At 38.5% G+C, this 27975-nt stretch overlaps 1 long non-coding RNA gene across 3 annotated transcripts; it reads left to right on the plus strand.

Annotated features, from left to right (window-relative positions):
• The first annotated feature begins 12382 nt into the window (after positions 1 to 12382).
• On the plus strand, positions 12383 to 22861 carry LOC137601858 (uncharacterized). 3 transcript variants are annotated; one of them, XR_011037103.1, is made up of 5 exons: positions 12383 to 12563; positions 17385 to 17515; positions 18691 to 19333; positions 19632 to 19808; positions 22782 to 22861. It is a non-coding gene; the product is annotated as an uncharacterized lncRNA (long non-coding RNA). The 3 variants fall into 3 exon arrangements; XR_011037104.1 differs by lacking the exon at positions 22782 to 22861 and having other exon boundaries at positions 18691 to 18809; positions 19221 to 19333; positions 19632 to 20105; XR_011037102.1 differs by lacking the exon at positions 22782 to 22861 and having other exon boundaries at positions 19632 to 20105.
• Positions 22862 to 27975: the final 5114 nt, after the last annotated feature.

Here is a 27975-nt window from a genome sequence, read left to right on the forward strand (position 1 = left end):
TTCTTAGTAAAAGAATGCCCCGAGTAGTCAGGTCATGTTAGCAGCAGTACGTAAACAGTTAGATTCTTGGACACATCAGTTTTATCATACTGATTTCATCAAGTTAACTCTTAATTATGTTACTCAGTTCCATTTTCAAGAGCAATTTATCTTTATTGGACTCCTCTTGAAATTTCCTTTTGGATTCTTTTTTTTTTTTAACGCTTGTAAATTACCATTCAAAATCCAGTCAGGTTATACTTTATGCACTGACTTTATTCCGTACATGATCAAACAGGAGTATGTGTCTTCAGGAACGACACATCCATATTCAAGACCCCTTAGTTCTCAAACATCAGGTGTGGTCCACATCCACTAATAAGGCACTTCTCCTTGGACCTTGTTTCATCTCATATGTCGGCAGTATGAGGCTGCACTCTTATTAATGCAATAAGTTTGCTTAAAATTTAAAAAGCTATTGTCTCAGTAGGCGGTTTGTTTGTTTATGTATTGATTTTTGTTTTGGTGTGTATGTGTGTGTTATGCATGCACATGCGTAGGTTTGCACTTCCAGTCAGAAATTCTTTGTGTTTGTGCTTCCCCTGTTAAGACATTCAGTAAGTCTTATGAGTGTGGGTTTGTGTAGGTGTGTGTTTGTAAGAGAGTGAGAGACAGAGGAGAAAGAAGCAGGGGGTTGATGGGTCTTGGTGGGTCAGAACACCTGCTGCGACTACAAGCACTCTGGGACAGCTAATGTTCTGTGAGCTGACAGGATTCTCCCCCACCACTCCAATGCCTAACCCTCGCCTCTCTTTCTCTTTTAGTTTGAGCTCAGGTAGATTGCCCTTGTAACGGAGGCTAATAACGTGCCACAGAAGGCTTTTAAAGGGGAAGCACTTTGATAGTTTTTTTCCGGACACAGAAAAAGCCACACGAAGGAAGACATATGGATGGCATGCACGTGAAGAATGGACACACACTAATGAATGCCTGTATGATCGTGAGGTCAAAAACTGATGAAGATGTGCACACGTTCATGCACACGCACATGCACATTCTACCTGTCGTCGTGTTTTAGCACATTATTATGGCTGGCAGGGAGTCTCTGGCCCTCTGCTGTTCTCAAAAGGCAGCCTGTAATGTGTCAAAAGAGAGAAAATGAGGAAGGAGGGCGTAGAGAGAGGAAAAGAATGAGGGAAAGGATCAGGAGGACTGCCAGCTGACAATGAAATAAAGCCTATTAAAGCGAAGTAAAATAATACAGGGGAGGAAGTGATAACAGGCCTGTTACACACAGTTTTACCGTCTTTAACTACTGTCAGCCCCACTGGATGACAGCAGCTGCCATCTTCCAAACATACGCAAATAAAGACAGGGATATACAGTATACATGTGCACAAACAAACACACACAAAGGCTTGAAATGACAGTCACACTCATCTTCCTGCAATCATACACACAAAGATCTGTGGAATTAGTATACATAAATATATAAATATAAATATATATATTTATATATACAGTTATACGTCATTAGTTGGTTCCAGGAGATGTGACGTAAATCAAAAAACAACCTTAGTTAAATTAACGTGTCTCCAGACAAAACTGAAGATAATCAGCCTTACCTCTCCTTAGACTGAACTACCAATCAAAACAAGACTTAATTTATTAAAATAGACTAACATCAGAGCTTGAAGACCTGCTAACCCACTCTTTTCAAACCGACTCGTACACTCGTAATGGTTTTTTAACCTGTTTTTAATGTCAGGCTGCTAATTTAATGGCAGTAAATTTGTAAAACTGACTTTAATACCATTTAACCTCACCACACATCACTGCTACGTGTTAATAATATGACTTATGTGTTTTTATCCTTATTTATTATACAGTAAAATGATATTATGTACTGTAAACGGTTTTACTCGTGATATTGCGATTCTAATATTTGTGGCAGACAGACGTAAAGTGGAGTGAAATGAAGTAAACTTGTTTTTAGGTTTCAGCAGGCTGACCTGTGGGGAAAGTGTACTTGTCAATTGTGTGGACAGACTTGTAAAGCCAGGTCTTACTAATATTTTAAAATATTAATGTGCACTTCCATTAATGTATGAGTGAGGGATATTCTAATAGATGCTCAATTATTTATAACCATAAATAAAATCTGCTTACGTAGATTAAACCAAAGACCCTTCCGGGTTTATGAGGACAGTCTAATAATGTATGTATGGGTGTAAATGTTTAGCTATACCAGCACATCAACTTCAGCCCATAATCTGTGAAGTGTGGCAATCATACATCATGTATGTTCATGAAACACAACTTTCTAAACCTTTAGAGCACTATATGTAGTCTAGCTACCTTGCATACTTCAATGGGCATATCACATGCATGATACATGCAAGTTTGTTTGACTGTCAACCATCTACAACCCATATCTAGAGAAAGCTTTGCGACAAAAATATGTCAGGCATTCTGAAATATACTGCACTATGACATTTTATCACACTTGATGCATATGTTTATGAGCGGTATCTTATGAAGAGAAAATCTGTTCATAGGCACTTTTTATGCATGTCCTTTCTGACGAAGACCATCACTCCACCCAACGTTACATAACCCTGTGGAAATGTGTTTGCCCAAGTAAATAAGTTCATAGTCGAATATATTTACAATATAAGGTTAAATTAATAAATAAGTTCATAGTTGAAAAAACATTAATGTTTTTCTATGAAGAGAAATATACACTCACTGGCCACTTTATTAGGTTTGGACCACCTCTTCTCTTCAGAAGGCCTTAATCCAAAAGCTGTTGAGTTGATCCAGTGGACGTTAAGAAAGTTCTTGAAAACGTTTCGTCTCTCATCCAAGAGACTTCTTCAGAACTTCAGAACTGAAGAAGTCTCTTGGATGAGAGATGAAACATTTTCAAGAACTTTCTTAACGTCCAGTGGATCGACTCAACAGCTTTTAGATAACCATGACCTGGATGACTGAGAACCTAGACAGACAACTGCCTTAATCATTCACTGCACAAATTCAACAAGGTACTGGAAACATTCCTCAGAGTTTGGTTCACACTGAAATGATAGTGCCCCGCAGTTGCTACAGATTTGTCGGCTGCACATCCATCCCGTTCTACCACGTCCCAAAGGTGCTCTACTGGATTGAGTTCTGGTGACCGTGGAGTTCATTTGAATACAGTGAACTCATTGTCATGTTCAAGAAATCAGTCTGTGATGATACAAGCTTTGAGATGTGTGCCACCACCACCAGTCTGAACTGTTGACACAAGGCAGAGTAGATTCATGCTTTCATGCTGTTGAGACCAAATTCAGTCCTTTGGCTACTTTATTTTCTTGGGCCCATGTTTTGTCAGTGTATTTATATGATGCAGTGTTGATATTTTGATGGATTTCATGTTGAGCTAGTTTTCTAAATGTCCACATTTTTTATAAAACAGTATGAATTATTGAATGAGTTAAAATTTTGTTTAGGTTTTAAAAAGAGAATAGTAATATCGATATGCTGACCATTGAAACCCTCACTGTCTATTAAATGTCACAGATAAGCCACCGCTCACATTAGCCAGAACATGCTAAAGATGTGCTACATGTACATTCTATATGTATCACTATTCCCCAGCCCAATGTGAAACACATTGCAGGTACAAAGTATATTGCTGGATCAGCATAAACATCTTCAGTGTAAATCTGTAGCAAAAAGCAAAGGTCGGGGAAAGTACATGTCAGGACAGAATCCAAACTAGAAATCCAAGAAGAATAAATAATGTAAATTCTCATTGTCAATAGAAAGAATGACTGGTGTCTTGGAAGAAAAGCGACACTCTTACTTCTGCTTTAGCATTTCTCTATGCAGCACAAAGCTGACGCAGATGGTGAGTGCTTACTTTCATATTGGTTGCTTCTAACAGTGTAATGCAAAACAAAAATGGAAAGCACAGAGCCAACAACTGAGCAAACTAAAGGAGCTAGGTGAAGTGTCTCTGGGCTTGTCGCATCCAGTTTGTGACTCAAAGGGGTACACAGCACATATAGAACAGGTAAGATACTAAAACCACAGAAAGCACGCAGTTCAGCTTAGCTGGTACAACAAGCTACTAAGTGAATGCCAACCATCAATTTGACTCACAGAGATCAATTTTTTGTAAACTTTCCAATTTTATTTTGAAACAAAAAAATAGTCAGAATGCCGGATAGGTTCAGTTACTTTGGTACAATCTCTTTGCCATCCAAGCAGCAGCTACAGTAAGTGCATTAATGAGTACCCTCACCTCCATAACCCTGAAAGATGCCTATCTTCAGATTACTATTTGATAAGATCACTGGCTGTTTGTTCCTATGGTCTGATTGCAAGGACAAGGTCTCTGAATTCTCTGTTTGTTCTTATAAGATAGCTCCAAATCCGGTCTATACTACGTCTGACCTGGAGAAAATGGCCTTGGTCTTCACTTCAGATGGGGAAAGAGTCATCCAGGGCTGTTCATGCTGTTTCAGGGGCTGTTTGAGTCTATGTTATAATTGGCCTATAAACCCTTCTATACATGTTGCCAGTGGAGCTAACTTACCACCCGGCATGGACAGAGGGACCAGGAGCCACTGTTACAGTCAAGCTGCTCAATTTGCCCTATGGGAATCTCTGCCATGCTGCAAAGGTTACCCTGTGATTATAAGGTCAGAAACATAATGGTACAGGCATACTGCATATTTTTGTCAAAAAGGTGGTTTGTGTCCTCTCATGCCTTCCAAGACTGGGCTAGAAAACAGGCTGCAGGCTGTTGGTCCATGCCCAAGTGAAAGGAAGCCCATTCTCCCATTGGTGGTTCCAAAGATATAGCAACACCTTGAAACTGCTAACATATACCCCTTTTGTCTCCAAGGAGTCAACCAGGAACACCAGCCCTTTGTCCCCTTCCAGGGACAGGACATCAAACTCGAACATTAACCTTTGCCCGTCTAACCCTAACCATAACCACTCCACATACAGCATATGGTGGAATAATTTATATACTGTTGTGGTCCCCGAAGCGAGATTAAGAATGCACACTCTAGAATGTTAATCATCAATCACACGCATGCATATTAATGTGTACAGGCCCCTGTAATACACACAACAACACACAAGGGGGCCTGTAAGCATGCAACGGAAGGTAGAGTGGCGATCAGCCCCTTTGTGGCACGCCCAAATGAGCAACTTGTAAGGAGGACGGCGCCTTGCTCAAGGGTGGATGTGAGCTGATGCCTCCCACTGTCAGCTCACACTCCAGGTGTTTTTGGGCGGGGGAGGGAATCCAACCGCTGATCTTGGAATATTGGATGACCCGCTCTACCACTGAGCCACTGCCACCCCAATCCGAGCCCTGGCAATACACAAAAGTTTTGCAGTTTTAGGAAATCTGATATGGGACTACATCCAGCCTTTCTTTCTCTCTAAGGTTGTTGATGGTGGAAACTGTCCCTCTGTATGAAGAGCTCTGCTAGAGCTGAGCCACAAAAGCCACAAGGTTCCTGACCAGCTATCTGTCTACATTGACTTGACTGAAGAGGGTGACATTTTTTCCATTTGCACAGTCAGTTTGCTACTTGCCTGCAGGCGCCCATGTTCCTTTGACATGACATGTGACCTGACAATCTTTGTGCTGTGCTGGGGTGCGGCCTATGTCATTTAGACTGGCATCTGACAGGCTAGCTTGAGCAATATTTTCAACCATATGGTCATTGGCATTCGTGTCTGCAGGGCTGGTGAGGATCTGGGTAGCATCTTGCACTTGAGGATACAGTGGCATCTGACAGCATCTGGCTGTCCCACCAGGTCACCCTGGACTGGCAATGTTTCTGTGGTACTGACTGCTCTGCCACTTTTTCCCAATGCACTAAACCTAAATGCACCAGATTCACAAATTACGATGTATATAGGAGTTGTGTGGCAAGAATTTGCTCTGTATTAATTCATCATAAACTGAAGATCATTTTGTGAAAAAACAGAGGGACCGTAGAATTTATTGAAGTGAACGTAAACACTATCTCCACTGTCACCAGTTCAATATGAGGTTGTTTTTCTTCAATTGACATGTTTGGGCTGTTTTATCCTCCAGATCTGTAAGACCACTTGTGACTGCAAATTAACTGCTAATCAGTTTTCGTTGCAGGCTGTTAATATTTAATTGAATAAACAAACAGACACAAACAATTTAATAAGGAGTGTTATAATAATGTTTTGCATTTTCCCTTGCTTAAAATTCTGTAATGAAAAATGTAATTATTGCTAACAAAATTAATCACATTATAATTAAGTTGTGGCGGAAGACAAGAGTTGTGGAAGTAGGTTAACAACACTGGCGAAATACTTTTCATGCAGTTATTCCCTCATTTCAAGTTACTTTTGATTAGCAGTTCCAGTTTTTTGTATGGTACAAAAAACTGAACGCTATGTAGCTTTCTGGAAATAATCAATGTACAGCAAAACTTTTGGTGCAAAGCTTAATGCAATAAATATATCGGACACAATTTGCCATTATACATTGTAAAAAATATTCTACACATCTGTAGATAATGGATGGATAACAGGACTAGGCGGGTGAACAATATCAAAGTAAGTTGTACAGTGTGTAACCATAATACATAAACTACATAAAAATTTAACAAAAATCCAAAAAAGCCAGTTTCATCAGTAAACATTTGAAGCTGATAGACCCTTGCCTCAAACTCCCACCACAATTAGCCAGCCCCTTTGACCCCTCCTACCGGTAGTGGGACAGTGGAGGGTGGATCGCTGCCTCCTCTTCATGTTGGGACCGGCCAGATCCTGTAGGAAAAGGACTGGCCACCAGATACTGGCTTTGAGGCCCCAGCCCAAAACCTATTTGCTAGGCAAGGCCCAGTTCACGCTCAATGCCAGGTACACAAATTGTTGTTCGTGGTCTCAATAATAGGTTTTCCAAACAACTCTTTGCCTTAAAACAATTTGACAGCATAGCTCCTAGGTTCATTAGGCAGTGAAAACTGTCCACCACAGTAAGGTGGGAGTTGAAGGAGGTGGTAAAAATGAAGAGAAAATTATTTTATGTGTATGATTTAGTTTCTTATTTTTCAAGAAAACTAACAGGTCTCAGAGAAGTTGACGCACTTTAAATCTGCTACTGCTAATCAATGAAATTATTGCAGTAATAATTATGTCACCACTCAAGCTTGTTATATAAAAGGTTGACATTAGCTGCCAAAAAACACTTGAACGTAATTGTCTCTGGGGGCAACATTAATTTTCATGTTAAAGGACAAGTTGCATCATGTAACTATAAATTTTAAAAGAATGCATTTGCTATTCTAAGCTATTAAACTATACCCTTAGATTTATTAACATTTTAGCATAAATAATAAATGCATAAAACATACACAGAGGCTTTTTTTTTTTTTTAACTTTCATTCCATGTTGTGTGTGCAATTATGTTTCCATTATATTTCTAACAGAATCAATGTATTCATTTACTGGTCAAAACACTTCAGCGTGATGTAGTCAATTAAATTGGATGCTCTAAAAATCAGTGATCACTTGCTGAGAAAAGAGCAGGACAGTGTTATTGAATCAACAATGGTTGTTTAAAGACTTTTGATGAGGCAAATCCAGGCAGTCTGGGGAGAATCTAAGGGGCAGGTTCCACGGATAATGAAGTCTTCAGCTGCGTCGAGGAACACAACGATGTGTGTATGTGTGAATAATGATGGCAAATTGCAGAATTAATTATGAACACAATCTGAATACAGAGATTTCAATGAAGACTTGAGACACATGCAGAATGAGAGGGAAAGGAGAAGGAAGGGTGAGATCAAGATAGTTCATCCTTTCTAGTCCTTTCCATCCTCATCTAGCAGAAGGGTGAGAGATGAGCCTGCTGTGCCCCCCTGTGGCCACTGCAGTGAAATATCATCTGTCCCACTTCTCCGCTTCACCGCTCTGAAATCTATAATCCTGTATGAGAGCTCATCATTGTGTTAAATCAAAGTGTGCAGTGTGCAAAAATATTCTTCAGGGTGAATAAAATGTTGCATTACCCCAACGAATGATTATAATGAACAATGACAAACAATTGTGAGACCTTTTTTTACTTAACTTTAAACTTAATTTTTTCAAGGAGGCATGCAAACTATTCACAACAAAACAACAGAAAATGTTAAATATAATATAATTGGGTTTTTTAGAGTTAAAATAATTTTGCCTTAGGGATGCATTCTTAAACAATAACTGTACTCTTCTAATCTTGTCTACAGCTATAATGATGACACACACACACACACACACACACAAAGTGACAGCTGTTTAGATATTATTAATCCAACAACATTTATAGAAAATGTAACTTAGATGTCTTCAAGGTCTTTTGGGGGATGAATTTGGTTCTGCAAGCAGGCAAAACAATGACAAAACGATTAATCCACTACCAACTCAGTTTCAAAATATGTGACACACAACAGCAGTCACCAATTCAGTCAGTCAGACCAACAGGTCACACAGACCAACACAGATTGTCAGACTGACAGTCATTCAAACAACAGTCATTCAAACAACAAGTCAGTCAGACACTCAGCTAAGCCTTAAGTCAGTCAGCAAGCCAATCAGCTACCCAACTAGCTTGCCACTCATTGGGTGATCCAGTCAACATGCCAACAGTCTACAAGTCATTTAATTTGCTCTGTCACCACAGCCGAATCAGCAGCCAGTCTAAACTTCAAATAACCACTCAGTCAGCCAGAAGGGAAACCAGTTAACCCCTGCCAATGAGTCAACCACTCTGTCAGGCTAACCAATACCTTAACTGTCAGTTTTGCACAGTGTCTATTAAGAGGATTTGAATAACACACATGACCTTTCAGATTTCAGGTAAGAAGGAGCCAAATCATAAATATCACTGAGATAACCATAGGGCAGAGATACCAAATAAGGATAAATAAAGACTGGACTATTTTAATGAGGGCATTTTTATACAAACATATGTGCATTTACATAAGCATAAGACCATGCATGCACATACAGACACAAAAATAAACACACAAGCACAATATGGTGCCTGACATGTGCCCATCTCTTCTGTTCTGCCCTAGGAGACTCTAAATGATAAATGTATGTGCATATTTTTTCATAGCAAGAGACATATTAGAATTTTTCTAGCAATCCCCCATCCCTGTCCACCACCTCCCATATGGAGGACATGAAAGAGACTGAAGCGCATAATGCTGGAGGAATTAAGGCATTCCTTGGTGGCCTTGAGAACCAGGGGCCATTGTCATGACGAGGAGGTTTAAGTGCTTTGTATCCTTCCTTTTGCCCCATTCTGTCTCTGCCTTTCTATCAGCTTTCATTTTTCACACTGTTGGGGATGTCTGCATCATTGAATATGCATTATGTGGTGAAGTAGTGATCATCAGTTTGTTAGAAATACATATAATACGACACATGTGACATGGATTTGTTCTCTTGTTTGGAATGGGAACAAACAGCTTGAGGAAGGGGGAGGAATGCATGTTATTGCCTCCGTGTGGATGGCTTCACACACTGTATGTGTCTGACTAAATTTTTGGACTAAAGAAATCTCATGATTTTATGGTATTTCATCCGAGAGGTATGTTCCTTAACATTCCATATTTTTATAAAACAACTACCATCTGCAAAAGGGGTAGACTTCCAAGAAGGCAAAAATTCCCCTGTGTTTTTGAACCAGATGATCTCACTCTTCTCTTGTATCTCTTCCTCTCCAATGAATTTTATTGATCTGGGTCAAAGGGAGCAAAGAGAAATTGATTGAGAAACTCTAGCATAGTCAAAGAGGAAGGATTCCCTTTGGACATTCTGACAGGCATTTCTGCTTCTCTCTCCATCAGGGGCCACTTACCATCTCACCACCACTGTCAAACATTATAATGCAGACAGACAGATGCACTCTTTCTCAATTCTTGCGAGGGGAACAGGGATCGCTGATGTACTGTAGCAATTTGGACATACAGTGTAAACTGTACTCTCTTTATCCAGGAACATGATGAAGATGGATTTTGACAGGAAGTGTTGAATTATCCTGTGATGTTGATGATAATAATCTAGCATAGATGCTTAGCAGAGATTTTATTTTACTTGAAATACATGTATTTGTTCAGAATACTATTATTGGTACTAAGATCTCAAGAACAAAAATGTTTCTTGTAAATTTTTCTCAAACCCAATATAAATAAAAGTGTATACCATAGTGTAGCATTGATCTCCTCTGGCCCTGTATCAAACATACTGTTGAAAAGTCACTACCAGAAAATGTCCACTAGAGGGAGAAATGTGACTCCTTATAAAGAAGTGTATCTGGCATATTCATTTTTATTTTATTTTACTTGAAACTAGGAAACATCATTTAAGATGCCCTTTGTTTTAGTCTTTCATTATGACACCCATGTACATTTTCCCTTATACCGTCACTACACCACAGACTTTAATTCAGTATGTGTCTACTTATACTTGCTAACACAGTTTCTGTTAATAAATTGCTAATTTATTCATTTTCCCAGGTGACCGCCTTTTTTATTGCAGTTTGTTACAATCTTAAGTCAGACTGTAACAATATAATTTTCTTGTTTTGTTCCGGTTGCCTTCTTAATTTCAACAACAGTAAATCGATCATTTCCTTTCAGCTCAAACTTCAGTTAAAAATCAGTCCAATGGTGACGGCAAGTACAGTAAGCTCACTGATATGTTAGTGTTGGCGTAGCTCCCCCACAAGGGGAAAGTGAACTTCTGTCAGGCAACACTTGTCTTGAACAAAGCCGGCAACCTCCTGGTCAACGTGAAATACAATATTTCTTTCTCTGTCTCTCTCTCTTCTGGATAGCATCCTTTCTTATTTAAAAAATCCAAAAAGAAGTGACCAACCAGTTTTTACAAGCAGAGAGATTTTTAGATTGAGGAAACTAATGACAAAAGTAAAAAGTAGAATTGTTGAGAATGATTAGTTGTTTTTTGAATTGTGTCTTCTTCTTTTTTTTAACCTGTGTTTTAAGTACTTTGAATGACAATGGAGCATGGAGACAAGAGCCTCTGTCTTTAGTTTGATAAATGGTAAAATGTTTTCTTTGCTCAGTAAACACACAGTACTGTTGAAAATCCTACCATTGTTTGCTTTTGAGATGTGAATTCCTTTTTGCGTGGATCTCTTTTGGATTTCGGGTCAACGTGATCATCTTGTAATTTGGCTTTTATGAATAAACATGATTCTCTCTCTCTCTCTCTCTCTCTCTCTCTCTCTCTCTCTCTCTCTCTCTCTCTCTCTCTCTCTCTTTCTCTCTCTCTCTCTCTCTCTCTCTCTCTCTCTCTCTCTCTCTCGTTAGACAAAGTCAGGAATGGACAATGAAGTGTGCAAGCTCCACCAAACATGCTCACTTGTTCATATGCACATATGTGGACTGACACCCACATACTGTACAGGCCACACATATTTTAATACACATGTATGACTGAACACACACACAGACACTGGAGGAAAATCTTTTGAGAAAAATAAGGGAAGCCTGAGCAAGGAGTGTTAATCCCCTTTGTTGTTATCAATGCTAATTGAAAGAATGAGCTTTATAATAGGGTCCCCTGCTGGTTGATTACTTAGCCAGAGCATAGCCTGACATGATTCATAAACACTTCCAGGAAGAACAGAATTATAGCTTTTCTTTGAACAATCACTTTCAATAAGGTGGCAAAGCACTCACTTTCTGTCAGTGACAATGTCTATTTCAAGACAGCGACCTTGTCCAGCTGGGGGTGTTGTCATTTGAGATAAAGATATTTTAGAGCAATAGAAAGTAACAAAAAAGAGTGAAATAGAGAGGGGGAACAGTCACCCCTGGTTCTCTTGGGTTGATCCATATTCTCATTGGTTTCAGGGTCAAGTAGAGTTCAGTGACAGTTTATACACAGCATCAAATGACCCCTGAAGTCATCCAAGGCCTTTTTGAAGTTCTTACCCTCTCTATAGGAAACATAACTCCACCAGGCATTGCAAACATAGCCTTGGGTTCACAAAAACATACACAGCACCAGCTAGCACAGAATTTAGAATTTACAGTTTATGTATATAGACAGGTCTGAAGATTTTAATTTTACTTTAGTAGATGTGATCTTTGCTCTCCCGATAAACATAAAAACAGAGACATATTTCATGGTATCTGATGATTAGGGCTAAAGAGCAGAGCAATTGTGACCATTTCTCAAACTTTAATGACCTGAGAAAAATTTCAAAAATATCCGTCGTAACTCTTAAATATCTGTAGATGCAGCTCTATGCGCATCCACAGGGAGCCTTATGTGGCTCCAGAGGGCTTTCAGTGTAAGCACAACCACTGACCAGCTGTTCACAGCATCTATAGCAGCAATGGGAGGCATCTTTTCACTGCTACTTTCACCTCATGGAACAACCATGCGTCAAACACAGGGAGACCAGTTCAGGGATTTCCCCATTCGGCTCAAATAATTTTCTGGATTTCTCCTGGTTCCTTGGGGGAGTTTGATATTACCAACAGATTAACCTACCCTGCCACCTGTGAACAGTGAGTATGGCTTTGCCTTAAGACATGAATACACTTAGATGCAGGTGATCGGATAGGATTTCTTAATTCTACTGTTCCGTCTGACAGATAAAATCTGTTGGAAACAGATGCAGTACCCATGTTTGATTTACAAAAAAATAATCTGCTACAATCTCCACTTACATGTAGTTTTTCCGAAGTAACATTTTAACTGCTTGCCAAGATGGAGTGGTCCAACAGAAGTCATTACGAACTTCCTTTCCTGGTTTTTTTCAGATCATTGTCAAGTAGAAGTTTTATTTTTCTTCCAGGCTAAATTGAGTTTTGCTTTCAGGCTAAATCTTACAGTTAATTAATGCTGCAACATGTAAACCTTGATTATGTTTTTTTTTTTTTTTTTAATGCACAATTCAAACTTTTATCACAGTTTCAATCATTTGCTGGTTTGAAGGCTGTTCTTATTGTTTGATGTGGTGACAGTGACAGGGACTTAAAATTAAACCACACAGATCGCTAAAGTGGGGGAAAGTACTCAGGGAAATAGTTGGCACAAGTCATGCTTAAAACAACAGCTTACTTCCCATGAGTCAAAAAATATTGAAAATAAGATTTCTGACCAAGGAAAAGACATGTAAAGTCTTTCAAATGCCAGAAACAACAATTTACTCCTTTATTCAGGATAATTTATTCTCAGTGTTTACTTTACGCCCTCTGGTGGCCAGAGTGTTTGTAACTTGTAAATAAATACTTGTTAACAGTAAAAAATAGAGGGTTGCATGTGCAACCTACACAGAAAAAATGCTGGTGGTATGTAGCAGTCAGTGGCAGGTGTTGGCGTGCCCTTAATTTTACCTAAATATCAAAACCTCATCAATAATACATGACTATGTTTGAATGCCAAAGTCAAAATGTTTTAACTGATGAGTGTACACCAAGGTCATGTTCCGTGTATTATCACATTATCTCCAAATTACACATGCAAATATTGTTCTTACACTGCTTGCATTCCGAGCATTTGAGCAGGTGCCAGTCATTCATCTTCTTAAAGAACAGCAGCTCTAATTATCCAACAATCACAGAGCAATATTTCATCCTTTGAAAACAAAATTATAGACACACTCTCTTTTTCAATTATAATGGAATGTTGCTATGTTTGCTGTGTGTGTGTGTGTGTGTGTGTGTGTGTGTGCGTGCGTGCGTGCGTGCGTGCGTGCGTGCGTGCGTGCGTGCGTGCGTGCGTGTGTGTGTGCGTGTGTGTGTGTGTAAACAGCCACAGAAAGATTGGCCCTCAATACATTACCATCCTAATTAGGTTGATTACTGTCCTCTCTTGAATTATCACACAAATGTTTCAACTCATTAGACAAATGTTGTTTTTTCCATAATGTAAAAAAATTAAATGTTCTTTCAAAATATTACAGTTCCTTTAAAATAAAGGAAGTTAATGTACTCTTTACCCTCCTCTTCTTCTTCTTCTTCAACAATACCGCTCAAGAAGCAGCTACTGTTTTTTGCTGTAACATCAGATGTCGCTTAAAACTAGAATTTGGTTTCTATAAATTGACAAAAGACCTGAATAACTTTAGGAACATCTGGTGTTACAAAAATGTCCTATGCACTTTAGTTGATGACCACCTCACTTTTGCAAACTTCCTGTTATAATGCAATAATTCTTATATAATATTTCCCTTTGTTTCTTGGTGTTTAATGTTTTTGAGTGTTTAGTGTTTTTGAAATTTCATCTAATGAAAATTTGTAAAATGTTCTAAATGTTCTAAATGTTCTAAATGTTCTAAATGTTAAATGTGATTGAAGTTTGTTTGGAAAAGATGTTCTGAGGCACTTAAATGCTTTCATCTAATGTAAAACTGCAAAATGCTTGAATGAGATTAAAGTGTTTTTGCAAAAAAAAAAAAAAAAAATCTTCTTCTTCTTCTTCTTCTTCTTCTTCTTCTTCTTCTTCTTCTTCTTCTTCTTCTTCTTCTTCTTCTTCTTCTTCTTCTTCTTCTTCTTCTTCTTCTTCTTCTCCTTTCAGCTTTTCCCTTCAGGGGTCGCCACAGCAATGCAGTTGCCTCCATCTAACCCTGTCTTCTGCATCCTCTTCTCTCACACCAACTACCTTCATGTCCTCTTTCACTACATCCATAAACCTCCTCTTTGGTCTTCCTCTAGGCCTCCTGCCTGGCAGTTCAAAACTCAGCATCCTTCTACCAATATATTCACTATCTCTCCACTGGACATGTCCAAACCATCTCAGTCTGGCCTCTCTGACTTTATCCCCAAAACCTCTAACATGTGTTGTCCCTCTGATGTACTCATTCCTGATCCTATTCATCCTGGTCACTCCCAAAGAGAACCTCAGCATCTTCATCTCTGCTACCTCCAGTTCTGTCTTCTGTCTTTTCCTCAGTGACACTGTCTCTAGACCAAACAACATGGCTGGTCTCACCACAGTTTTGTACACCTTTCCTTTCATTTTAGCTGCAACTCTTCTATCACACATGACACCTGACACTTTTCTCCACCCATTCCATCCTGCCTGTACACGCTTCTTCACATCTTATCCACACTCTCCTGTGCTCTGGACTGTTGACCCTAAGTACTTAAAATCCTCCACCTTCTTGATCTCTTCTCCCTGTAACCTCACTCTTCCACTTGGGTCCCTCTCATTCACACACATGTACTCTGTCTTACTGCGGCTAACCTTCATTCCTCTCCTTTCCAGGACAAACCTCCACCTCTCTAGCTTCTCCTCCACCTGTTCCCTGCTCTCACTACAGATCACAATGTCATCAGTAAACATCATAGTCCATGGAGATTCACATCCTACCTATAGAGCATACCCACTAACAACATTGAACATCACACCTTCGATTTCTATCTTCAGACTCATCACTATCTGACACTCTTTTTACCTCCAGGACATTCCTAACAAACTCCTCCTTCAAGATAACTCCTACTCCACTTCTCTTCCTATCTATAGATAGAACTTGAACCCTGCTCCTAAACTTCTAACCTTGCTACCTTTCCACCTGGTCTCCTGGACACACAGTATGTCTACCTTCCTCCTCTGCATCATGTCAACCAACTCTCTACCTTTTCCTGTCATAGTTCCAACATTCAATGTCCCTATTTTCAGTCCTATACTCTTGGCGTTGCTCTTCTCTCTCTTCCTACGAACTAACTTTCCTCCTCTCCTTCTTTGAGCAACAGCACTCCAATTTCCACCGGCACCCTGTAGGTGAACAGCACCGATGGCGGTCGTTGTTAACCCGGGCCTCGACCGATTTGGTATGGAAGTCATAGATTTGATTCTCATGTTTGATTTGGCAAAAGTTTTAAATCGGAGGCTCTTCCAACCCTCTTTATTTATCTGGGCTTGGAACTGGCACAATAAGACACTGACTTGTGGCCTTTTGCGGCTATATTGCCTCTTCATCTCCCCCCATTGTTTCTTTTAATATATTAATATAATCTAACAAGAAAACAGCTAAATCACTACTCTTATGTTAAATCTACTGTCCCAGGTAGGTTTTTTTTAGTATGCTTACAGTAATTCATAGTTGCTGACATACTGACCACTAAAATATACCTTAAAATATACCCTTACCCAACAGAGGGCCAACAGCCTGTGTTGTTCGCGCAAGCTTGTTTCTGCCATTCTACATAAACCATCATCAAAAGCTCACAGTTTCATTTCTGTCAGTCAGATGGTCAATATCACAGTACTGTTAATGCCACTGAGTTTAGGTTAAAATGGTTGCTTTAGATAATCTGCTTGTTACAAAAGACAGTTTAAAGAGACATAATATTTTTCAGAGATATTCTAATGAACAATTGATGCACTATTGACATATTTCTATCTGACAACCTTGTCTAATTTCTAATCAGTTTGGTTTAACAATAATTTCTGTCCCATTACCAAGGGACTGTGATCTTACAGATTGATGATTGATGAGTGGGTCTGTAAACAGAGTAAAGGCCTTTGATGAGATGTACGAAGAACCATGTTATGCTATAGTTGGTTCTCAGCATCTCAGTGTTTCACAATCTCTCCTTTCTTCAAGAACTTTCCATGGGGGTTCCCTGATGCCCTGAGAAGTCAAAAGATAGAGAATGCTTGTAAACATTCTCTCACACAAACATGTATAAATGTAACACACTCCCATCACCCCTCCTTCACAGTGACATTTCCCACAGTACTTGCGAGTCATAGGGGAGTATTTGAACTGACAATGCCAGACTTTGTCTGGTAGATGAAGTTTGGGAATATTCACAAAATCTGTAAGGGGTGAACAATTGAAGTTGGTGCCCATGAAGCAGGAATGGAAAGCATGATAAGTGGAAGACTTCACAAGGATCAATCTGAGGCAACAATGTAAGATTCAAGGAAAAATACCACGTGACGTACCACTTACAAAGACAGACTCCATGAAAAGAAGCAGTTTCAGAGCATATTGAGCATGTGTCTTACTCTGACTGTAATTCATCAGACATCAGAAGCATGTGCACAATGCTTTGTAAATCACAGACACCACTCATCTGTTTCAGGTCATATGTGTACACCAAATCTAATAATATAATTGAACTATAAAGGTCTGGAAGTCTACAGATGACAGCATTTAGAGCAAGTATGGTGGAAAACTGTTTGATTTAAGACCTGAAATAGTATATGTCAGCCAGCGTATTAATGATATCTAACTGCAGTTTTACACCCTTGAGATCTTGGTTATAGTGATAAAGTTTCAAGAACAAGTGTCTGGCTGTTGTATGAAACCCCCACTGCTCCATAACCACCAATCATTTCTTAAAACATCTGAAAATATCATCTGTGTTTTTCAGCAAAATGGACATCCGACACATCTGACACATCCCAGAGAAAAAGATCCATGCCTCTTAAATCAACTGCCTGAGTACCAACAGGGACCAGGAAAAACTTCAGAAAACACCTGTTAAGACAAGAGATCATTCTGGTAAGTGGCATGTGGCTTTAATCATCACAACAGGTGTTTTAACGTGGCTCTTCTCCCAAATAACAAAAACATATAGGGGGCAATGCAGACAGTTGGTACAAAAAATGGTAGGAGGATTTGATGTCACTTTATAAACTAAAATATAAATTAAGTGTGTACATTAGAGTAAAATCTCTTTCTACTTCCACTGTGGTGATTTTTGTATCAGACCTATAATTCTTGCATCAGAATGTCAAAAAAGTCAATTTTATTGGCAAACATACTCGAGGGGAAAAAATCATAAACGATGATGTAAGAAAGTGAAAAAGAACATTATTCACAAAAATGGTTATGAGGTAGATAAGTTGACATATGAGTAAATTTAGATAATGATTTATGCATACTGAGTAAAGTGTAACTACTGCATTGCAGAAGGAGAGGTTTATTATTTTAGGCTCCACAATCTCAAGAATAAAATCATGTTCTCTTTCTCACTCTCTCTTTCTCTTTTTTTGAGGGGGGGTAGATGATGCACCCTTTTACACCTTGGCTTTGGTACATGCTTGGCACAAAAGAGACTCAACTTATCCACACAGAGTATTTTTATATCAAATGATACCCCAAATATCTGCCAAAGTACAATTTTTGAATTTAATTTGTGTTGCTATCCTTCTCTTTTGACCTCACAGGAATTTCCACCACCTGAGACTCTAGCTTTTCCTGCCTTTTGTAAAATCTGCACTGACACGTCATTCACATCTAGAGAACTTACGAATTCACTAAGGCATGAAAGCTTCTCCTAGTCCATTTTCATGACAATGGTGCAACTGAATGCTGACAAAATAAACCTCTCAGCATCAACACACTTTTCCATCACATCATTCAGGGTGTGTTATCAATCACTCACACCACACCTTAAGGATTTATACAGGGAAGATGTGTGTACTTTTCACCCCTCAATAGAAAAAAGGCAGTCAGAGACTGCAACATCCCGCGACACCCCTGAATTAAATTTTTTACCCCGACCTACATTCATAATGGTCACAGCAATGAATTCTATATTGTACTATCGAGTACGACATTGACCTTGTTTTACAAAGGTGAAGGTGATCATCACATTTTTGAATGACAAACACAAACACTGGCTCTGGCGTCCTGAAAATATTGCTTTTTGTTTTGTGATTATATCTCATCAGGTTTCAGAGATGTTCACCAAGCTATGTTTGATGTCCTTTTGATGGAAGACCTAACCCTAAACTCCTTCGTCTGGATTTTATGAAATAACTTCTCCTTCCACAATGCGTGTGTGGGGGAGGTGAGGGGTGAACAACTGAAAATCGCAGAATTTCTATTCTCCTGGTGTACAAATATGTCTCTCCAGTCTACATATTGGAGGCTGTTAACTGCATAATGATCACACTGAACATTAACATGAATATGTGTAGGTGTGTACAGTATATTGGTGTAGTACATGCATTTATTTATGTGTTATGTTTATGTAATTTGGAAAATGTCTTTGTTCTGAAGCACTTTGGAACAAATACAATTACTTCACCCATGTGAACAATGAACTACAGTATATAGACATGTACAGATGCTACCTACAGATTTTCTTCACTATCAGTCTGCAAGACTCCTCGTGTACTGACAGGACTTGCATTTCCCCAACTGTCCATTGAGATGTCACTATCTAAAGAATCCATCTTGGTCTGCCACATAACTTCAGGGTAACTGCCTCACAGGAGAGTAAAGGGAGTGCACTGCAGAGGATCGAGGACCAAGTTGCAGGTGCTATAATGACAGCAGGGGCACTGAAAACAAAAACAAAAAAACACGAAAGTAAGTAGTCGCATACAAAAAACATACAGCTTTAACTACAAGTTAGTACCGAATGTGTCCAGGCTGGAACAGCAATACACACCAAATGCAGATTCTGGCTCACTGGGCTGGCCATTAAATGTTCGCCCCCCCATTGATGTGGTACGGTTGCGCCACCATGCACACGCACATGCACTACCGTGCATGAACATGCGCACTGCCAGCTCCAGGCTGCTTTTACCTTTTTGACTTTGTTACTACATTGTTCTCTCTCATTTTTCATTATATAACTGTTAATTTTTCTACGGTAATGATTCAGGTACATTCACTCTTCGTCAGCTGACCGAAAAACTCCATGACCTCACTGTGTGCACACGGGCTGATGGAGCTGAAGTCGACTGGCATTTTTTATAGGCTGACAAACATCCCGGTGGAACTGTGGAGAAAATACAACCTTTGAAGATGGTAAAAAATCAGTGGAGGAGACAATACATGAGTATGTTATGTTTGTTTTCCAGATTCTAGGAGTTAGGGTTAGAGAGGACCACTATTTACAGTATACAGTATATGTGTAGAGACTTGAAAAAATTTGTTTTTCATAATATGACCCATTTAAAAACTCTCAATAAAGATGAGCAATAGCACTTTAAGAGTAGGACGTCAGCTCTCTTCTGCATGTGGCATCAGTTTTACGTCTGTCTCATAAGTACATCGCTGAATATTTTTGCTTTTGTTTTTCTCTCTTTTCTGCAAACACCGTGTCTTCTTGGTCAGACTTCACTGCTCAGCATGGAGATCTGAAAATAAGAATAAAGATGAACAGCAGTGTCTCATGTGTGCCAGTTTCAAAATATACTGTACATGTGATCTGTCAGCTGAGGATGAATCCCCTTATGGAACAAACACAAAGGACTGAGAGTCCCAGTATGGTCCCAATACAAGAAGCAGTTATTTTTGGATCGGAATGCACACCGTTGTAACTTTTGAAAATTTACTAAAGCACCAAGAAGGGTTGAGTCAGCAAAAAGGAGCTTCAGTGCAGGCGGTAAACTTTTCATGTCTATAAAATTTCATTATTTACATTCATTCAAGATACATTCATCTTGTGATCAGAAACTGGATAAGAACCACAGTTCTGTTCTCTATGCAGTTTCATTCAACTCTTTTATTCCACCCAACACTATCCTTTCTAAGAACATCATAATAATAATAATAATAATAATAATAATAATAATAATAATAATAATAATAATAATAATAATAATAATAATAATAATAATAAAAATAATAATAATGATAATGATAATACTAATAATTTTTAGAACTCTATAATTTAGTGGATGTAATTAAGATCAAAACTAACTGACACATGTGAAAATCTAAAAGTGAGTTAGGGTTTGAATGCAAATTAAATTTACAAGAAAATTTAGGAATGTACAAGAACGCATTAGCGCCTGCAAAACAATAAATGGGGTGCAGCTGCTTCTTTCTTCCACTGGTCAAGCACCTCCTTTCATACTGATGAGGGACAGCATGAAGCCAGTGAATATGAACCACTTTGAAAAACTAATGACGAGCCATAGCTTCTGTCTGTATAAAAGTGAAAGTCTGATTTGCTGTTGTCTCAGCATGTTTACCGTACAGTATTTATTTCTACTGTAGCAGAGTAGAATGAATAAAAAACATCTCCATCAATTATTACCATTGATGACCTCTATTAACCTCTATTTATTTAGCATCAGCAATGTCTGCAATGCATTCTGCATAGCTACATGCTCATGGCAAATAATATTGGAACCAAGTTGGACTGGATGAAGGCTAATGTGCCTCTCCTGCATTATATTCAGGGCAGCTGCTACCAAGGGAGGCTGTTTCCAATGAAGGGGATTAGTGAAAACCAGTTGCCAGTGGATAAATGAGAGGCATGGGAGCAGTGGGCTCTTTCTGAAACAGAAAAACACATGTACATCTTTGCAAAACCCAGCAATTTACAAGAGTACACAGTTGGACTATGAAATACTGTAGAAGGAAACAGTTTAATTCAACACCACATACTGTTTAAGCAGATATTTGCAGACAAAGTGCTAAAAACTTTTTTTTCTGTATATTACATTGCCTTTATTGTCACCTATTTTTCAAGAGAAATGGGTATCTGTCCTACTACCAAGAGTACAGGTGTTTTCATTGTTCTGTCTATTAAAGCAAAAGTGGTTTAAAGACGATAACTCCAAGTTTCAGAACAGACAAAATAGTATAGTTGACCTTCGGGGCAAACATGAGTCCTACAGAGCTTTCCTTAGAGATTCAGCAGTCTCACAGAGCCTTTTATCATCTCTCTGTTTTGTCACAGACTTAAACACTTGACAGATTTATTCCTTGTCTCTTCTCCCCTCCCACCCACCATTTTTTCCCAGCAATTTTAAAGGTCTCATCTTTTTCACCTTCTCTCATTGCTGAATCTTCTTACTGCCTTCATGTCAGATTTGTAGAAACACATTCCTCATGCCAGGACACTGACAACTTGCTATTTTCAAATAATGGCCTTTCCGTGACAACAACTTGGGGACTGACCACACAAAAATACTTTGTTTCATTCACACAAGGAAAGGCTTTAGTACACTACACTGATTCACAACTGGATTGGTCGACTGAGTGCTGTTTTCTAGTGTGTCACTATAATTATCCATTAATGGGTGCAACCAACTTTAAAATAAAGATTAATGTGAGCAAAGCATTGTATTGGCTGTGAAACAATGTATATAATGAAATGGAGTTAATTGAACTACTTATTAATTCTGTATGGGAAAATATTTTGGTTCACACAGTAGTTTGTGGTCTTGAGTAGTGCATGCTGAAACTTATTAAACATATGTATACCACTGATTGTTTGGCAAATCTTGTAGCATCCCACTTACCGAGTCTTTTAACCTGAGGCCAAGAAGACCAAAACATAAATAAAGCACTTTCACATTTATTACATTTGTTACTCATGTCATCAACTTATTATTTCTGTCATCTTAAATTAAATCATTATTAATTTAAATAAAATCCTCCATATTTGACTTTGTTCACGACTACTGACAAAACATTGATCTGATCCAAAGTCACAGGAATTCTGATCTGACAGTTCACACTAATGTCATCTCAATTATATCAGATATGTGTCTGATTCTGGACCACATATGTAGGTGGTTCAAATAAGAATGAAAAACAGATGGTTCTATGTGATTTGTTGTATCTCCACTATCTTAAAAAATGTTTTCACCAATTTTCAGCTCTTGGAAAATAGTAATCAAAAACATGCCAAAGCTCCCTTTCTTTCTCTGCTGGAGGTCTAACTAAAAACACATGTGGTCCTTCGTATTTAAAAGTAACTCCATATATTTAATGCAAAGAAAAAGGAAATGGCTACCTTGCTAGTTAAGAAACAGACTAGTAATGTAAATAAACTGTGTTTTTGTTTCAACAGGGAGTATCAGATTGGCTGACCTCATGGAAGAGGGATTACTGAATGTCCGTAAAACAGAAAGTGATCAGTGTCACGTCCAGTGACCTATCATTCCTTTCTCTCCCATACATTCTTGTCTGGTGTGTAAATCAGTTGGAAGTGGGATCATGGTATAATTAAAATAAAAGTGACTGTTTGACCTTGACAGACCTGTCCTCCAACTTTAAAATATGTATCTGTATTTTCAATGGATGCACAGGCTATAGCTGTATTAACTTGTCAGTCAGACCTTCCGGTTTTTGTATCTATCAAATTATGTCAGAAAGATGTGAGGGATTTTTTATATAATGCTTTTATATAGTATTTTTAATACACTTGAGGTTCATATATTGCAGTACTATGCATATGCATACTAACATATGCATGTGATTGGATTTGATTGGATTTGACTAACTAGAGTGTGCTCCCCTTTGGGGATTACTTAAGTATATTAAATCTTAAAATCTATAATTTTAGAAACAGTTATAGTGGCATTTATCCATGACATATACCAGTGGTAAAATTAACCCTGGTAATCTCAGTAATTATTTCTCATTTAGTTTGAATAAATCAAAGTCTATACAAACTGTGTAACAATTAGGAAAACATGCTTGAAAGGAGGAGGCCACCTCAGATCTCTGATATTGTCACAGTGGGCTACAGAAATCACCTTTGTGCCCTCAGAATTTCTGCTTATAAAGGTTTCCCTAAATCAAGGAGTGTTGTCTTCCCAGTTTGTCTCATAGCCAGTGTGACTGTAAGGGAGATGCACACTGGGTGGCTCCAAAAGTTAACACAAATTAATTTAAAGAAAACAAGTAGCAGCACTGCATTTGTCAGAAATCACAGACAACCTGGCAAAGACCACATCTGCAACCCCAACATCTACTACTGGAAATGACGTGCGCCCGATGAATCGGTAGGCAGGGTAAAGGAGCCTGGCAATACCAGCCAGGCATTCCGAGGTTCATATTAACTTCGCAGAGCCAAGGGCCTGCAAAACAGAGCAAAGAAGACCAAGGCTCGCTGGGACCATGACAGGTTGTATGCTATAATTAACAGCCAGCATCACTGATGTGTGTAAAGGTTTATAGCAAATATTAATATTAGAAATCTAAATGTCCTGAAATAGATGTAAATCAACAAATTCACTTTTAGTTAAGGATGAGGAATGAAACACAGATCAAAGTTGGTATAATAGCTTTCTTGACATGTACGTGTCATAGTATGGGGCAATATTTTATTGTAATCTTATACCTATAAGTCTTCCAAAATGTGTGTGTCCAAATGTAAAATCTGTCTCTCTTGTCAACGTCAGATCCCTGACATCATTTATCTCTGACCCAGATCGAAGGTAGGAATGTAGTTTTTACTAGTGGAGACATGGATATGTAAACTCCCTGTGCTGTGAGGTTAAAGGGCACACCACATTCCAAAGGAGGCCCTTTTTTAAAGTCATAATAGTGACAGCAGTAATATATTCATACTAAATTTATGGATGACGGAGACATAGCACATTGTGATGTTGACTAATTCAACTATTGTAAAAACTATAGAGATGGGCTCAATAAAATTTGATAGATTTCTGATTTATTTAACTGTTTACGAGGTTTGTTACTGATTAGGAGGGGGGAAGGCATGAATGGTGATGTGAACCCAAATGATTTGAAAAGAGAATTGTTAAAGGTGTAATTTCCAAATACCCAATTGTGGAATAGTAGCTTGGAGTGAGTGCTAACATTTAAAAAATAAATCAGGTAGGCAAAAGCCACACCACTGTATAATATATCTAAATGGAAATGTGTGTGATTCCCTTCATTACCACTGTCATATTTTTCACCCGTATCTTTCTCTCAGTGTTTGATGATTCCAAACAAATATTTTATGGTTCACTGACACACCTACTCAGACAGCCATGACAGCATCTGTCAACTTGCATCTAAGGACCTTTGAACCTCACAACCAAAATAAAGCTTTGCCCCTGCTACAGATGGTCACCTATTCTGTCACTGATGGGGATGCATGCTGACAGAGGTGGTGACCTGTGATCATTGCCTGCTTCATGGAGAGAGTTGTTGTTTCTCAAGGTGTGTGTGTGTGTGTGTGTGTGTGTGTGCGTACGTGCATGCGTGCGTGCGTGCGTGCGTGTGTGTGTGTGTGATAGAAAGAAAGAGATAAGGGGAAGTTGCTGTTAAGAGACTGTATGAGTCACTGGGAAGAAGGTGAAGGAGATTAAGTGCTTTGGTCAAGGGCACGTTAATGTTACTCTTCACTTATCCTGCACAGATTTAAGCTGCTATTTTAGGGAACACACCACTCTTCTACCAGTCATATTGCAAGGCCTACAAAATGTAAATCTTTTTTTACAATAAAAGTCTGGTAAATGTGCATACAAAAGTATAGTATTTGTATACAAATGTACCTTTAAGTAGTTACGTAAAGTATTAATGTAGGCAAGTTTGTGCTTTAAATTTCAGTGTGTATTTCAATTAAAAAAATCAACCTCGCCTGCCTTCATATTTCACCAAACTAAAAATTCATCTGAAATATCAATATTTGTGCTGTAAAAATAGATGTGTGTGTGTCTGGAGACAGTTTCTGTTTGAATACCTATCCTGAAATTGTTGATAAAACATTTTGTGACGATTCATGGACATTTATTCATTTCTGTGAGTAAGCATGTTAGTATGATGTTGTTAATTAAAGGAAACTAAATAATTTACAGAACAAAGCAGGTCATTCATGGAGAAATCCTGTTCCCTGAAACAATGCAAGGAATTCACTTCAATTGCGGCTGACATCTGCTTGGACAAAAAAAAAGATTTAGTGTCCAGGTGGAGGATAATTTAATCATCAATTAGGCCATTGTGCTGCTGATATACACAGATTGTGTGTGCATGTGCAAGTGTGGTGGAACTGTAATATTCTATATAATATAATCTAGTCTGAGCTTTTGGTAACTGCATAGAAGTTTGTGGAAAATTCCTGCTTCACATTGTGCATGGTATTCTGTATCTGCACCACACTGTACCTGAGCAGGACTGTGCCTGCTTGTGGGTGGTCTGTAAGGTTTCCATGCTCACTGGGGTCAGGGGGTTGGGGGGTGGGGGGTGTTTTGGTGTCTGGAGCTGAATTCTAATGTTTGTCAGCATTATTTAACAATGAAGGAAATTTGAATTCATGTCAAGCGGTGTTGCTTAAAACAATGCTGCTGTGGGGTAATTCGTGATGGGGATATGTTGAGGGGACAAATATCAGGTTCACCAGCATAGTACAGTATAATACTTTAAAAGAGATATAATGATGTACTGTATTTCAAGACTGAAAGTTGCAAGATTTTGTTAAATGAAATGAAAAAATTATTGGATTTAAAATGCCTTGTTTTTTATATTTATTAAGTCATAATTCACTGTTTACTCTGATAACTGTGATAAACTAACAGAGCCACTTCATTAACACTCTAAAACTATTATTTTTGTCCCACGTTTGAAATTCATGGGAACAATGTGGAGGAAGTTACTGTGATAATCACAGTACCAGCCTACTCGTCTTTTTATTGCAGTTATTTTATCCTAATTTGTCTGAAAGGTAATCCAGTTGTTAAGCAGGAACACAAGAAATATCCAAATATAGCACAGACAGACATTTATGTGATGCTAATTTCATTCTCCATTATTTTATCACACGAGGGCAGAGGATTAAGATCAATCTGGATTCATGTAATTTATTTTAAATTGTTAACTTGAAAGGTTTTATAAATTCTGTTTCACTCTGCAAGATTTTGGTAGTGTGAGCTCCCATCGATAGACTGCTGCTCCGTTCCTCATAATGCTGCCAACAGGTCCGGTTCAACACAGCAGTATGAAAACTGGTGGGTTGTCTGGGCTCTGGTACCAGTTTCCAGACATGCAAATGTTTGAAAGACACCTTCCTCCACCTTCCTGTACAGCACTGGAGGCAAATCTTGGCAATGCAACTGAGACTAACATAACATTCACTCTAGATTTTTGCAAGATTAAAGGACAGTTTCTGGGGATTACTGGGTCAGTATTTCTTCACATATTATACATGTATTAATCATGTAAGACAAATAAGTTTATACCCAACTGTGATTTTTAAAAAATCATTCAAATAGGCTACTTTTCATCTAACATCTCTAATGAAAGGTTCCCTGCCAAGATGAAGGTATTATAACAGGACTGCTTACACAATACAGAGGTGGTGAACTTTAGCAGGCTCTCACCCCTGCAGAGTGTCATAAGACTAGCCACTTTGTTTTTAGGTTTCACCCCTCCAGAGATGCTCTTTCTGCCCCACTGATCAAATACAGATGACTACCAATAATTAACACAATTCTTCAGGCCTTCATTTTTCTCTCGGCCACTCAAACCCACAAAGAGTCTCTGTGTTAGCTAATTGTTCCCCTTTAATGTACAGGTGCAAAGGAAAGAAAACGAATAAAATAATCTACTCGATGTATTTCAGTTGCAGTTATGAGTTTCCTCAGTTTATACCAGAACTTTTAAGTAAATTTCAACATAATTATTTGCAGGAGGGAAACTGTGATGTAAAACATTTACACTAACGTCATAGCAAAGGAACAGCATGCACTCAAATCATAACCAGTATTTTCATAAGACACTTGTTGCAGAAAATAATAAGCCACTGATTGGATTAATAGTCTTAACCACTACTTGCAAAGAAAAAGATTACCACTATAAATCAGATTAATCAGGAATATGTCAGATTCATCTAGTGTCATGTCCGAAAGTGAACTATCACTGCTCATGTGATCAAACAGGGTCAGAACAAGACCTCCCAAACAGCAACATTTCTCAGATGTAGAGTACTGACATCAGCACAATAGCTTCACTAATCAGTGGTTATTACAAAGACTAATGCTTGGTTCACTCAGCCATATCCAATATATTACCTAGTTCAGTGGAGGCTATTTAGAGGGGATGGGGTGAGGCAGTACAGTAAAGAATTTCAAGTGCAGCTTTCCACTGGTGTGAACATTTGAACTAACAGTCTGCTTCTACCACCAAGATCCTGGGGGTTTAGTGATTTGCTGTTGTAGCCCACAAATAGAACTGGCCTAATTTACAACTGGTTCATGTAATACAGCTACAGTAGTTTTGTTTCAGAAAATCAACATACAAGAGAAGTAGTCCTC

Source organism: Antennarius striatus, chromosome 9, assembly GCF_040054535.1.
Source record: "Antennarius striatus isolate MH-2024 chromosome 9, ASM4005453v1, whole genome shotgun sequence".
Taxonomy (NCBI): Eukaryota; Metazoa; Chordata; class Actinopteri; order Lophiiformes; family Antennariidae; genus Antennarius; species Antennarius striatus.